The sequence below is a fragment of the Lissotriton vulgaris genome, chromosome 4_1, assembly GCF_964263255.1.
Source record: "Lissotriton vulgaris chromosome 4_1, aLisVul1.2, whole genome shotgun sequence".
NCBI classification, from domain to species: Eukaryota; Metazoa; Chordata; class Amphibia; order Caudata; family Salamandridae; genus Lissotriton; species Lissotriton vulgaris.
This window is the reverse complement of record NC_141691.1, coordinates 1,756,125,568-1,756,139,694: the sequence shown is the minus strand read 5'-3', so window position 1 is coordinate 1,756,139,694 and position 14,127 is coordinate 1,756,125,568.

Genomic DNA, 14,127 nt, shown 5'->3' with positions numbered 1-14,127 from the left:
ATTATAGAATCTCCCATCTTTCTGAATCAGATTCAATCAACAGCACAGCATGTATTTGTATTTATAGTTGTATTTTATGGCGTTTGAGCATTCTAACCAGAAATGGCACACATATGGTCATATTGAGAATGGCACATAATGTCTTTCAGTTGATAGGTGGTATTGGACAGAAGGTAGTTAAAATATACCACAAGTGAAGGAGTGCTGAGAAAAATGAAAACCTGCGTGGCAATACAGAGCGCAAATTATTAATTTGTGCACTTTATTTTTGGGGGTTTATATAACATAAACTCAGGTTCAGAGGGGATCATAGTGTATGGCTTAAGAATAAAAGAAAGAACACATAAGATAACTTAGCCTAATGTTTTTAAAGAACAGCATACAGCTAGGGGAATCAGACAGTAGCATAATGACAATAGGAGCTGACAAAGATATCACAGGAGCATGAACATTATCATGTAATAAAAGGAACAAGAACGTTCAAGGAGAGTAAATGAGAATATAAGTAGAATCAGTCATTAAAAGTATGTGTGGAGTTTGGGGGGGTCAAATAATTTTGATGGAGGAGAAATTTGGCGTCAATCTAAGTTTCTGGGAGAGGGGGGGGGGGGATAATTCCAAATCCTTGTGTTGGCGCCCGGGAAAGAGAAAAGATAAAGTAGTAAGCTTTTTAAAGCATTGAGTTTTATGTAGCAGTGTACATTTGATGTTAAGGGATTTTGCCACCAGAAATTATGTTTGTTGGAAAGATGTTCTGGGGTGTTCCGTTTCAGAGATTTGTAAGTAAATATTTTGAAATAATAATTTGAATGTGCAATAGACCTTAATGAGTAACAAATTGAGGGGTTTTAGATCAAGTGCAATGCAATGTTTTTTTAGATCAAAACCTGGTTTGCTAACAACATCTTGGTGACAATCGGAAAACTTCCCTAGGAATACATTCTGCCCATTGCTTACCATTGGCTTTGTGGATTTTTCACTCACATTTGCTTGCTTTCTATTTGCTGGCTCTATTTGTTTTAGGCTGTCCAGCTTGAGTTTTTACCTTCCATTGCCAAAATCCTGTTTACTGTATTCTTCCACCAATACTAGATTTCTATAAGCAGGCCTTTAAATCTTGTTCTTATCTTGTCACATTTGCTGTGCATTCAAATACAGAAAAAATGTCAGGATCTATCTTCCAGGAAACTTGGGGCCAGATGTAGGTAGGCCGTTACCGATCGGTAACGGCCGAAAATACCGATTTTGGGCCCTTACCGATCGGTATACAGCCATCGAGATGTAGGGCAAAGAAAAAAGTCCAAATCGGAGCGAAAACCGATTCGGAATGAGTACCGAATGGAAAAGAATCCGATACGTACATACCGAAAATCGGATATGTAACGAATCGGTAACACACCCAATCGGATGCAAACACCGATTCGGTCCATGTACCGATTCGGTAGTGACACCGAATCGGAAAATAACCGATTCGGTCCATGTACCGATTCGGTAGTGACACCGAATCGGAAAATATCCGATTCGGTCCATGTACCGAATCGGTAGTGACACCGAATCGGAATCAAGCCGATTCGGTCCATGTACCGAATCGGTAGATACACCGATTCGGACATAAGCCAAATTGGAGAACCTACCGATTCGGTTGAATCACCGATCGGGAAATTCCCCGAATCGGACAGATGGGGAGATGTAGGGAGGCACAGAAACACCGATTTCGGCTCATAATCGGCAGAATTCACTCGGTATTTACCATGGATTACTATCAGGTGGTAACCAACTCCAACCCATAAAAACAGCCCCAAAATGCATTGCAACTTGCAGGATGGCAGCTTTTTATGTCATTGCGAGGCGGCTACGGCTACAGCAGGAAGGACAGAGGGAATGGCAAAGAAATGAACAGGTCTACAGACAGAGGATAACCCTGTTCATGCTCACAGAGGCAGAGATCCTACAGAGATACAGGCTGGACTCTGACACCATTCTTGAGCTCATCAGGGACCTCAAACCATTCTTGGACCACCCCAACCCAAGAGCACACGCCATCCCAGCACACGTCCAGGTGCTATGCAGCCTACACCTGCTTGCGTCTGGCAGCTATCAAAGTGGAGTTGCAGCGGCAGGAGGGGTGACCCAGAGCAGCCTGTCAAGGTTCTTCCACACATTCCTTGACGCCATGATACACAGGATGGACCAATACATCTCTTTCCCTGCAACCCACGCAGAACTGCTACAAACTAAAGCTGACTTCTACCAGATGGCACAATTTCCCCAAATCATTGGCTGCATAGATGGCACGCACATTCCGATTTGCCCACCAGCGGACACAGAATACATATACCGCAATCGGAAGTCTACGCACACCATCAACGTGCAGGTGATCTGCAATGCGAAGTGCACCATCACAGACCTGGTAGCAAAATTCCCAGGGAGTACCCACGACTCCTATATTTTCCAACAGAGCGGCATCTATGCACGGCTGATGGCTGGCGAATTTGGTGAAGGATACCTCCTAGGTGAGACACATCATCAGACCCCCATAACACAAAGTAGCTAGGTGTAATACATGTATGCATGTGTGTAATGTTACCCCTTTCCCTTCCAGGTGACAGTGCATATGCCCTCCGCTCATTCATACTCACCCCCTACCTCAACCCCTCCACACCCAGCCAAAGGAGGTATAACCGGGCCCACAAAAGCACAAGGAATGTCGTCGAACGGACCTTTGGCATCTGGAAAAGTAGATTCAGATGCCTGCACAAGAGTGGAGGTGCAAGGCAGTATACCCCCATCACCTGCTGCAAGATCATAGCTGTATGTGCAATGTTACACAACCTTGCGGTGAAGAAGGGCACTGAGGTGGAGTTGTCTGACTACGAGGACCATGACGACGACGAAGCTGTGCCACTAACACAGCCATCTGGGGTGTCTACGCCAAGTGATGGCAGATACAGACGTGAGGAGATTACAGAAAACTATTTCTGAGTGAGTACAGATGCACAGACAGGTAAATGGTTGTGGTGAAAAGCAAATTTTAATACTGTTGCAACACAGTTACTGCACTGATGTGCAACAAAAAAAAATGTAATAGCTAAGATAACAAAAGTCTAAGGTCCAGGTTGCCTCACCCGCCCTTGCAAGCCTACTTCTTTGAGCGCTTGGCAGCCCCACTGGGGTGTCCCTCACCCCCTTCAGAATGTCCTGCGGCTTCTGCGGAGCGCCTGGTGCTCCTGCGCGGCTCTGACGCAGCGCTGGCCGGGCTGCTGCGACTGCTGCTGTCCCCAGCATCCCCCAGGTCCAGGGCAGGATTGGCGGCAGTGTTTGAGATAATCATGGCCTCCATTGCTGTAGTGATGCGGGCCATTCCCCTGGTTATCTCGGCGGTGTTTTGGGTGAGACTTGACTCCATATTGGCACCGCGCTGACAGAGTTGCGCCGTTGCAGCAGCAAGGCGGCTAATGGAGCGGTTTTGCACCCGGGCATCCCGCCTGCGCGAGAGCTCATGCTCCTCTAGTCTGCCGCATAACTGGGTAATGGCAGTGGTTAGCCTGCCTAGACCTGCTGCTACCTCCTTGTTGGTATCTACGAAGGCCTTGAAACCTTTCACCATCTCCCCCATCTGCAGGTTGTGCTGGCGGAGCTGGCGTTGGCAGGCCATGATGGACTTTGCCTGCTGCCTTTGGATTTTCACCATATTCCCTTCAAGGCCCTGGAAGACACTGCCCTCCGGTGCCGGCGCTGCAGTGCTGGGAATGGCACGGCGCCGGGTACTGCTGCTGCCGGCCTGCTGAGTGGGCTGGGGTGCCACTGGTGTGGGTGTGGTGCTGGCCGGGGCCTGAGCCCCTGCTCCCAGGATGGGGTTTACTGGAGCCACAGCCATAATCGTGGCAGGAGCTGGTGTAGGTGCATGGTGGTCCCTTGTCGGGGAGTTCTCTGGGGAGAACAGCAAGGGGGGTGTGCTCGGCATTTGTGGGGAGTGAAGTAAATCATAGTCAATTGCCAGGTCTCCCTCAATACCCAGCCCAATGGTGTTGTCCTCCTCCTCCTCGGCAGCCTGACTCGTGCTAGGCCCTGCGACTGCACTGGTCGTTGGTGCTGCTGCCTCTGTTGCCTGTGGTCCTCCACCTGATGGTGCCCCTAGGTATAAAGAAGCATTTGTAAATTGAGTGCCGATGTATTACAGTCAGTACAATTAAAGCATTGCACATGTCCTTGCATCTCCTTAGAATGTGTTCCACTGTTTCCTATCTTGTGATTCTGCACTGCCATATTTTGCTAACTTCTGCTGACTACATATACCATGATGCTTGTCTCTTGTATGTTGGTTACAGTACTGGGCTGGGGTTTGGCTGTGCATTGTGTCTAATGGGGAGGTGTCTGGTAGGGTGTGTCATGATGCGCATGCTTCTTACCTGTAGCTGTAGCTCTGGCTGAGCTGTCCAGGGTCCCAATTCCGGTCACGCTCTCCCTCTCAATGGTGCTGGACACCAGTTCCTCGAGGTCTGTGGGGGGTGGCGCCGGGTTCCTGCCTCCACCTGTCACTCCAGCTTGCCTCTGGATCTCAGCCATCTTACGTTTGGTCAGGCTGCGGATATCATAGAAGCGCTTCTTCAGCTCATCAAGGGACCTGGGGGTGACACCTACAGCATTGACCTTTTCGGCGATTTCACTCCAGAGCCTCCTCTTGGTGCTGTCCGGCACAGTGAGGGACAGCTTCCCGAATAGCTGCCTGTGCACCCTCACCACCTCCTCAACCAACACCTGCAGCTCAATGCTGCTGAACTTTGGCTCCCTCTTCTGGCTGGACTTCTGGCTCTCACTAGGGTTTGCCATCTTGCTCTGAACAGTTCTCTGCCTCCTGCTACAACTGCTGCTCACTGTGAGTGTTCAGCTCAGGCTGGCTCTCCAGAAAGTTCTTAATTAGCTGCACCTGCCAGGGTTGCCACTCCCTGTTTGGGTGGGGGAGGGGGGATCCACCTCATTGGCTGAATCGGCTTTTACCGAATCGGCTTTTACCGAATCGGCTTTTACCGAATCGGATTTTAACGAATCGGTAAAATCCGATTCGGATTTTACCGATTCGGTTTGTTCAATGCATTCCTATGGGCTTTTTGCCCATGGGTGTGTTTTCAGACCTCCGATTCGGTAATTGCCGAATCGGATTTTACCGATTCAGCTATTTCCGATTCGGTGGTAGCCGATTCGGCTATTTCCGAATCGGTGGTAGCCGATTCGGTACTTTCCGATTCGGTGGTAGCCGATTCGGTACTTTCCGATTCGGTGCGTGCCGAATCGGTACGTAGCGATTCACATTACCGATGCCGACCGATTCGGTATTATTTCGCTGTTTTTTTGCTACATCTCGTTTTCCGATTTCAGAATACCGATTCGGCCCGCCTCGGTATTTCGAATTCGTAAAATCCCTTTTACCTACTTCGGGCCCTTGGTGTTTATTTTTCTTTCTCAGACTTCAAAGTGAGAGGATTGATGTGACAATCATGCTGGCTGCTGAAGGGGTGCTTGAGGAAGGCTACACACTGTTATTTGTTTTATAGCACACAACTACACTTAAATGTCTGTAAATTAACTGTGCCAATATTTTAGAAGATATCAGTATTACAAAAGCACAAATGAAGTCAATATTTTGGTCAGTCTGGTGGAAACAAATATTTTAATATGCTCAAAACTAATCTATACAGTAGCTGATGACATTTCCACACATTATCGTTTCTACACTGTACACTTTTATATAAATAAAACTGTATGGCTGTGCAAAAGTAATGGTAATTTCAATTGAAGCTGTGTTGTCTATAATGGCAGTGCCCTACCACACCATGCATACCCCACTTTACGCCAATCCACTCTATTCTGCACCACTCCACACTATGTCACTCCACTCCACTCCCACACTGCGTCACTGCACTTGACTCTACCCCACTTGACTTTACGCCTCTCTACTCTACAACACTCTGCTCTATGCCAATGCACTCTACACTAAACTACTCTACTATGCACCACTATTCTCTTCGCCACTGCACTCTACACCACTCCACACTGCGCCACTGTACTCTATCCCACTCTACTCTGCAACACTGCATTCTATGCCACTGCTGTCTACGCCAATGCACTCCATGGCAATCCACTCTCCGGCACTCTACTCCACTGCTTTGCAGCCTATGCTACTCTACTCTACACCACTCTACTTTACCATGTACCACTCCACTCAGTGCTACTCCACTTTATGCCACTGCACTCTAATCTGCATCACTGCACTCTACGCCATTGCACTCTACACCAATTTACTCAAAACAAATGCACTTTATGTAACTGCACTGTACGCAACTCTACTCTTCTCAACTGCACTCTACTATACTCTACTTTGCAACACTTTATACCACTGCACTCCACACCATTGTACTCTAGGTGACTGCACTTTATACCACTCTATTCTACTCTACAGCAGTGTACTCTACGCCACCGCTCTCTATGCCACTGTACTCTGCACCTCTCTACACTACTGCATACAATGCACTCTACACCACTCTGCTATACAGAATTGAACTCCATGACAGTCTACTCTACAACACTGCACTCTACACAACTGCACTCTAAGCTACTGCACTCTATGCCCCTGCACTCTATGCCACTGCACTCTACTCTGCACGAATGTACTCTACCCCACTCTACACCAATTCACTCTACACCACTATACTCTACGCCACTACACTTTGCACTACTCCATTCTATGCCACTGCACTCTATCCTGCACCACTCCACTACGCCACTTCACTCTGTGACACTCTACTCTGCAACAATGCACTCTCTGCCACTGAACTCTATGCCATTCTTCTCTGCACCACTGCAGTTTATGCTACTGCACTCTGCTATGCACCATTTGACATTCTACTACACTCTACACCAATGTACCGTACGCCACTACACTGTACTTTGCTCCAGTCTACGCCAATCCACTCTATGCTGCTTTAATCTACTCTACAACACTGCATTCTAAGCCACTGCACTCAACGACACTGCGCTCTACTCTGAAACAATCTATTCTATGCCACTGCACTCTCCGCCACTCTATTCTACTCGGCGCCATTCCACTCTATATCACTAAACTCTTCGCCACTGCAATTGACCCTGCACCACTACACTCAACACCATTCTATTCTATGCCAATGCACTCTACACCACTGCACTCAACACCAATGCCCTCTACACCACTTTACTCAAAACCAATACACTCTATGCCACTGCACTCTATGCTAATCTGCTCTGCACCACTGCACTGCACCCTACGCTACTACACTCTGCTCTGCACTACTCTACTCTGTGCCACTCTACATCAATGCACTCTGCGCCAATGCACACGACACCACTACACTCTACGTCACTCTAATCTACTGTGCATCACTGCACTCTGACACAGCACTCTACGCTACTTCCCTCTTTCTACTCTACTCTGCAAGTCTCTTCTCTATTCCAATGTGCTCTACCCCACTCTACCATGTACCAATGCACTTTTCGCTACTGCTCTCTACACCACTCCAGTCTAGGTCACTCCACTCTAATCTACACCACTCCACTCTACACCACTCTTTTCTGCAACACTGCATTCTGTTCCAGTGCACTCTATGCCACTGCACTCAATCTTGCACAACTGCACTCTACCCTGCACCACTCCACCCCACTCTACTCTGAAACAATCTACTCTACACCACTGCACCCTACTCCCCTATGCAGCATTCCACTCTACTTTGCACTCTACTCCACTACTCAGTGCAATTTCACTCTACTCTACTACTCTATTCCACTGCACTCTACCCTGCACTACTCCAAAGTCAAAGTCAAAGTCAGAAAGTCTTGTATAGCGCACAGATCACTGTTCGGTGTCAAGGCACTTGCAGACAATTCCACTACCTTTCATTTACTCTACTATGCACCACTCCACTCTATGCCACTTCATTGTACTCGGAAACAATCTACTCTATGCCACTGCTCTCTATATCACTGCATTCTATGCCACTCTACTCCACTCTGCGCCACTTCACTCTATGCTGCACCACTCTACTCTACTCTGTACTACTCTACTCTACACCACTGCCCTCTATGCCACTCTATTCTAAACCTCTGTACTCTACACCAATGCACTCAACACCACTTTCCTAAAAAGCAATGCACTCTATGTCACTACAATATATGTTGCTGCACACTACGCCACTATATTCTACTCTACACCACTGTACTCTATGCCACTGCTCTCTGCCCCACTCTATTCTGCATCACTGTAGTCTGCACCACTCTACTCTGTGCCACTCGACTCGACACCATTGCACTTTACGACACTCTACTCAGCAAGACTGCCCTCTCTGCCACTGAACTCTAGGCCACTCTACTCTGCACCACTGCACGCTACACCATAGTATGCAATGCCACTCTACACCATTGCGCTCTGTCACTGCACTCCTACACCACTCTATTCTACTCTGCACCACTTTACTCTATGCCATTGCTCTTGAACCAGTCTACTTTGCGTCATTCTATTCTGCACTCTGCACCACTCTACTCTGCACCACTCTACTCTGCGCCACTCGTCTATGCCACTGTACTCTATGACACTGCACTCTGCAAGACTGCCCTCTCTGCCACTGAACTCAATGCCACTCTACTCTGTACCACTGTACTCTATACCACTGTACACTATGCCACTGCACGCTACGCTACTGTACACCATTGAGCCCTATGTCACTGCACTCTACACCGCTCTATTCTACTCTGCACCAATGTACTTCATGCCACTACTCTCTGAACTACTCTACTCTGCATCACTCTACTCCAGGCCACTGCACTCTATGGCACTGCACTCTACTCTGCACCACTCAATACTACACCAATCTACTGCACTCTGCTCTGACACTCTATGCCACTATACTTGCATCCAAGCCACTTAAATTTAATCTGCACCACTGCACTCCATGCCACTGCACTCTACACCATTCTACTCGGCAACACTGCACTCTACTCCACTCTACATCTACGCTCTACCCTGCACCACTCCATTCTACCCTGAACCACTCCACACCACTTTACTCTACTCTGAAACAATCTACTCGATGTCACTGCACTCTACACCACTCCATGCTACTCTACACCATTCTACTCTATGCCACTGCACTGCACTCTATGCCATTGCACTCTATGCCACTCTATGTCACTGCACTCTATTCCAATGCACTTTACACTACTTTTCTCAAAACCAATGCATTCTAAGCCACTGCACTCTACGCCAATCTACTCTGTACCACTGTACTTTCTGCCACTTCATTCATTCTAGGCCATTCTACTCCACTCTATGACACTTCACTCTGTGACACTACACTCTAGGAGACTCCACTCTATGACGCTCTAGCCCATTAAACTATATTACACTCTGACACTCTGCTCTACTCCACGCCAGCCTGCAACGCTCCACGCAACTCCCTCTATGCCGCTCCATGCCACTTCACCCCACTCTATTCTACAACACACTGCCCCACTCTACTCTTCTCCACTCTACGCCACTCCACTCTATGCCACTCCACTTATGACACTCTATGCCACTCTACTCTACGACACTTGACTCTACAAGACTCTACTCCATTCTATGTCACCAACCCGCCAGATGTGGAGTGACCTCCCTCAACACATCAGAGCCTTTTCCTCACTTTTTGAATTCCACAAGAAGCTGAAGACCTGGCTTTCTTATACTCGCCTTGGGGGACAGGGCGTGGCCAAGAGCCGATCATGGTGGACGTGTAGCTCCGGAGCTCCGTCCTTAGCCCGCAATACCAGCGTATCATCCTGCAATCCTAACCTGCAACCCGTCTACACACGGTGCCCAGAAACCCCGGGAGCGGGCGGCGTGCGGCGAAGAGGTGCTGCTCCCCCCCGGACCTTGCCGGTGAGGCGCCGTGACCGTGGTGACTGCTGCAGCCTGCTGTACAGAGTGAGGCCTCGGCCTCGATTTGTGGTCTGCCCGACCCACCCCCTGGTCGCTGACTCGCTCCGGGTGGGACCCCGGTTCCCCCGCTCCACCGGTGGCCTCGCTGCTTCTCCCGCCGGGCCGCTGGACACCCGCTGGCATACCCCGCTGCGGGACCCGCTTGGCCGCGGGGGACCAGGGACCTGCCGCCGCCCGACTGGCTCCTGCTAAGGCGTCCACGCCCTCGACCCCGCCGGTGAGGAGGACCGGTCTGGAGGGGTGCAGGACCCGCCGTCAACACTGTGGACCCCACAGTCAACTCGCTGCACAGCGCGCCGAGGGGCGCGGGGCGCGGGGCGGCCCGGCATCAAGGCGGACCTACAGGCGCCATTTTCTCTACACTACGGAGACGTGACCGGGACCCCGGGATATCGGCCACGGCAACCTGCTCACTCCGGGCTCCAGCTACAGCGGGCATTGCGCTGCGGAGAACACGAGGCAGCGCACACCCACGGCCAGTGTAAGTTTATATTGCGGTGGGGCCGGAGACCCCACGTACCCTGGGAAAAACAGACACGAGGGGGAGGAAGAAGTCGCGCGCTGCGGAGCCCTGATGCCACGCTGAAAGCCCGGTGCCTCTTGCGATCCCGGTCCCTGCAGTGATTCCTCCTCGCCTTCACCTGCAGCCTGTGGGCTCCTCCATACACCTTGCAAGGCCGGGTCACTACCAACTGTCAGGCACACCAGTGGAACGCCACTCCGCCCTATGACAATGCCGCGACGAGCCGGCCAACGCCACCCCTGCACAAGCTGACCAACGTAGCTCCTAGCTGACCTGGGGCCTACAACGCAATTGTCTATACCCAGCGGAACCCGGATACGCTGCTACTACAGCCCTGCACCCCTGAGTGGACACGTGTGGAGGGGGAGACCGGTGACTGCAGCTACTCCGGCGTCGCCCTGCTCACCAGGTCAATGGGTAGGCACAGGGGCAGGAACCAGGACCTAGGCGCTCCGACAGACATGCAGTCCACGGGCTCCGAGGACCCACTGGCCTCTTCAAACGCGGACATCATCCCGCCGACTGGAAAGGGATCCCAGGACGCCAAGTTGGACCTCATCCTCAACGAAATACGCGCCACATGCGAGGCGTTAGAATCACGCATAGACAGCATGGCGACTGGCCTATCCCTACTGCGGGCTGACCATAACAAATTAGCGGAGCGGGTTTTGGAACAGAAGATAGCGCTGAGCGACCTCATACCCCAGCAGACAGAGCATTCCACGAAGCTAGAGACCGTAGAGAAACAGCTTAGACAGCTATGGGACAGGGTGGACGATGCGGAAGGACGTGCCCGCCGCAACAACGTCCGCATCCTGGGTATTCCGGAGAGAAGCGAGGGGAGGAATCCCACCCAATTCGTGGAAGACTGGCTACGGAAACTGGTGGGCCAGGAAGACCTTACGGCCCTGTACAGTGTGGAACGAGCGCACAGGATGCCATTGCGTTCCCACAGCCGGGGGCGCCCCCTCGACCACTGATTGCGCGCCTACTCCACTACAAAGATCGGGACACTGTTCTTACAGCGGCAAGGGAGAAGGCACCAATACGCTTCGAAGATAAGAACATTTCGGTGTACCCCGATTTCACGCCCACGGTGCAAAGAGCCAGATCCACTTTCATGGGGGTGAAGCACAAACTCAGAGACAGAGATATGAAATATGCGCTTTTATTCCCTGCAAGACTCAAGATATTACATGGCAACAAATCTCACTTCTTCGACTCGCCAGAAGAGGCGGAGGAATGGATGGAAGTCACACTCACCCCTCCGGCCTCCCAAGACCCATTCGTGGACGGCCACAACGAGAGCCGCAGAAACCCGCCGGATCAACGAGACAATCCTTCCACCTCCAAGCTACACTCCTCACAAGGCGCGCCGATGAACACTCAACCGCCGGGGGACCAGACAGCAGGTCATTCATCGCCACGGATGCGACTAACGGAGGAGGCGCTGGCCGCTCACGACGCGGGAGCAACCGGGGACAGGATCACCGTCACCACCGACACCCACACTGAGGTATCCGGGTCAGTGGACAGTCTGCAACTGTTCCCGAAGATCACAGCCCAGATGGCGGCGGAGTTCTGATTGGCGACACACTTGATCCTCTCCGGGTGGTAACGTATAACCGACCCCCTCCCTCATAAATGGTGGGTTGCATGAGGGCTCACCCTGTTAAGGGCTACCATGCCAAAGCGGGCCATCAAGTGACAGACACCGGTGGTCTACCCCCCCCCCGTTATGAACATGGAACACACTGACTTGTGCCCACGTTGGGCACCCTTGTTTGGCTCCCGAGCCCGTTGGCCTGGGGACCTTATAGTTAAGGGGATATCTGTTCACAAGACACTCTCACCTAGTACCAAGACCAATCTGACATGGTCGCCCATATGCTCCGCTATATCACCACACACAGAAGGTTATGGGACCTCTTAATGTCTATCAATTGTGCACCTGGAATGTACGGGGCCTGGGCTCGGTACACAAACGCCACAGAATTCTAGCCCAATTCAACCGTAGAGGGACACAGATAGCTTGCCTACAAGAGACACATTTGAACAATGCTGAAAACGTAAAGATACGCAAAAAATGGAGAGGGCAGCTCTTTGCTACCTCCTATTCAGCATTCTCCAGGGGGGCGGCGATCTGGCTTCGCAACTCTGTCCCCTTCAAGATGTTGGAACAAAAGATTGATAAGGAGGGACGATATGTATTTGTGCGGGGTTTACTGGATGGGGATGCCATTGTACTAGGTTGTGTATACTCACCAAACACAGGTCAATCGGAATTTTTGCTAACCTTGAATGGGATCCTTGCTGATTGGGCTGACCACCATTGGATCATTTGGGGGGATTTCAACGCGGTACTCGATCTCACACTGGATAGGTCACACCCCCCCCCCCCTCTTGGCCACTGAGAGCAGGAAACAGGCAGACGCTCTGACACGTTGGGCAGAGGGCGGGGATTTGGCAGACGCATGGCGCAGCACACACTCACAGGAGAGGGAATATACCTTTTTCTCCCCGCCCCACCAGCTCCACACCAGAATCGACCATGTCTTCTGCTCCCGCTCCCTGACAACTTCAATTGTCCGCACCCAACACATGGGGAAAACCCTGTCCGACCACAACCCTGTTGAGCTCACTTGGCAGTGGGGCAAGCTGTTGCCCCCATCCCGGCTTGGCGACTACCCCCCGACCTCCTTGAAGACACAGTCTTCCGTTCATCCCTATCCGACACTATAGAAACCTACTTCACCACGAATGCGAACACAGCCAGTACCCGTCAGATAGAATGGGACGCATTTAAAGTCTGTCTCAGGGGGGAGGCGATGGCCGCTCGAGTGGGCAGAAAGAAAGAGGTCATCAGTCAATTGAAGGAAGTGGAGGGTTCCCTAGCGTCCCTGGAGAGTGAGGCAGCGGGCACCAATGCACGTTTCACACCACTACAGGAGGCTCATATTAGACATGCAGAGCTACTAGAAGACTTGAGGCTCCTAGATTACAGAGAACACACGAATAGACAACATACGCAAGCAGACCGAGCTGGCACCCTCCTGGCCCGGCTCCTGCGTGATTCCCCACCTTGCCACCCAATCTTAGAAATATTGGACCAAACAGGCAGTCCGACCACCACTTAAATAGGGATTAATACGGCGTTCAAGGACTATTATACCACGCTGTACAGCCCCCACCCCGCCCCTGTCAGAGACAGCCTATGAGGCCTTCATGGGGGAACTGGACCTGCCCCAACTCACTGACATGCAAAGCAAAGATCTACAGCGCAGCATCTCTCTAGCGGAAATTAGACAGGCGATACGAACCCTCCCTAGGAACAAGGTCCCTGGAACCGATGGCCTCCCAGCCGAATTCTATACAAAGTTCATTGATCTCCTGGCCCCACGCTTACATGCTGTCTATTTGGAAGCCTTACGGTCGGCCTCCCTACCACAATCATCCATGCAGGCATTGATCACATCCCTCTTAAAGCCGGGCAAAGACGGGCTACAGCTGGGCGACTACAGACCCCTGTCCCTCCTTAATACTGACTCAAAGATCTTGAGCAAAGTGCTAGCGACGAGACTGGTACAATATATACCTCAGTTGA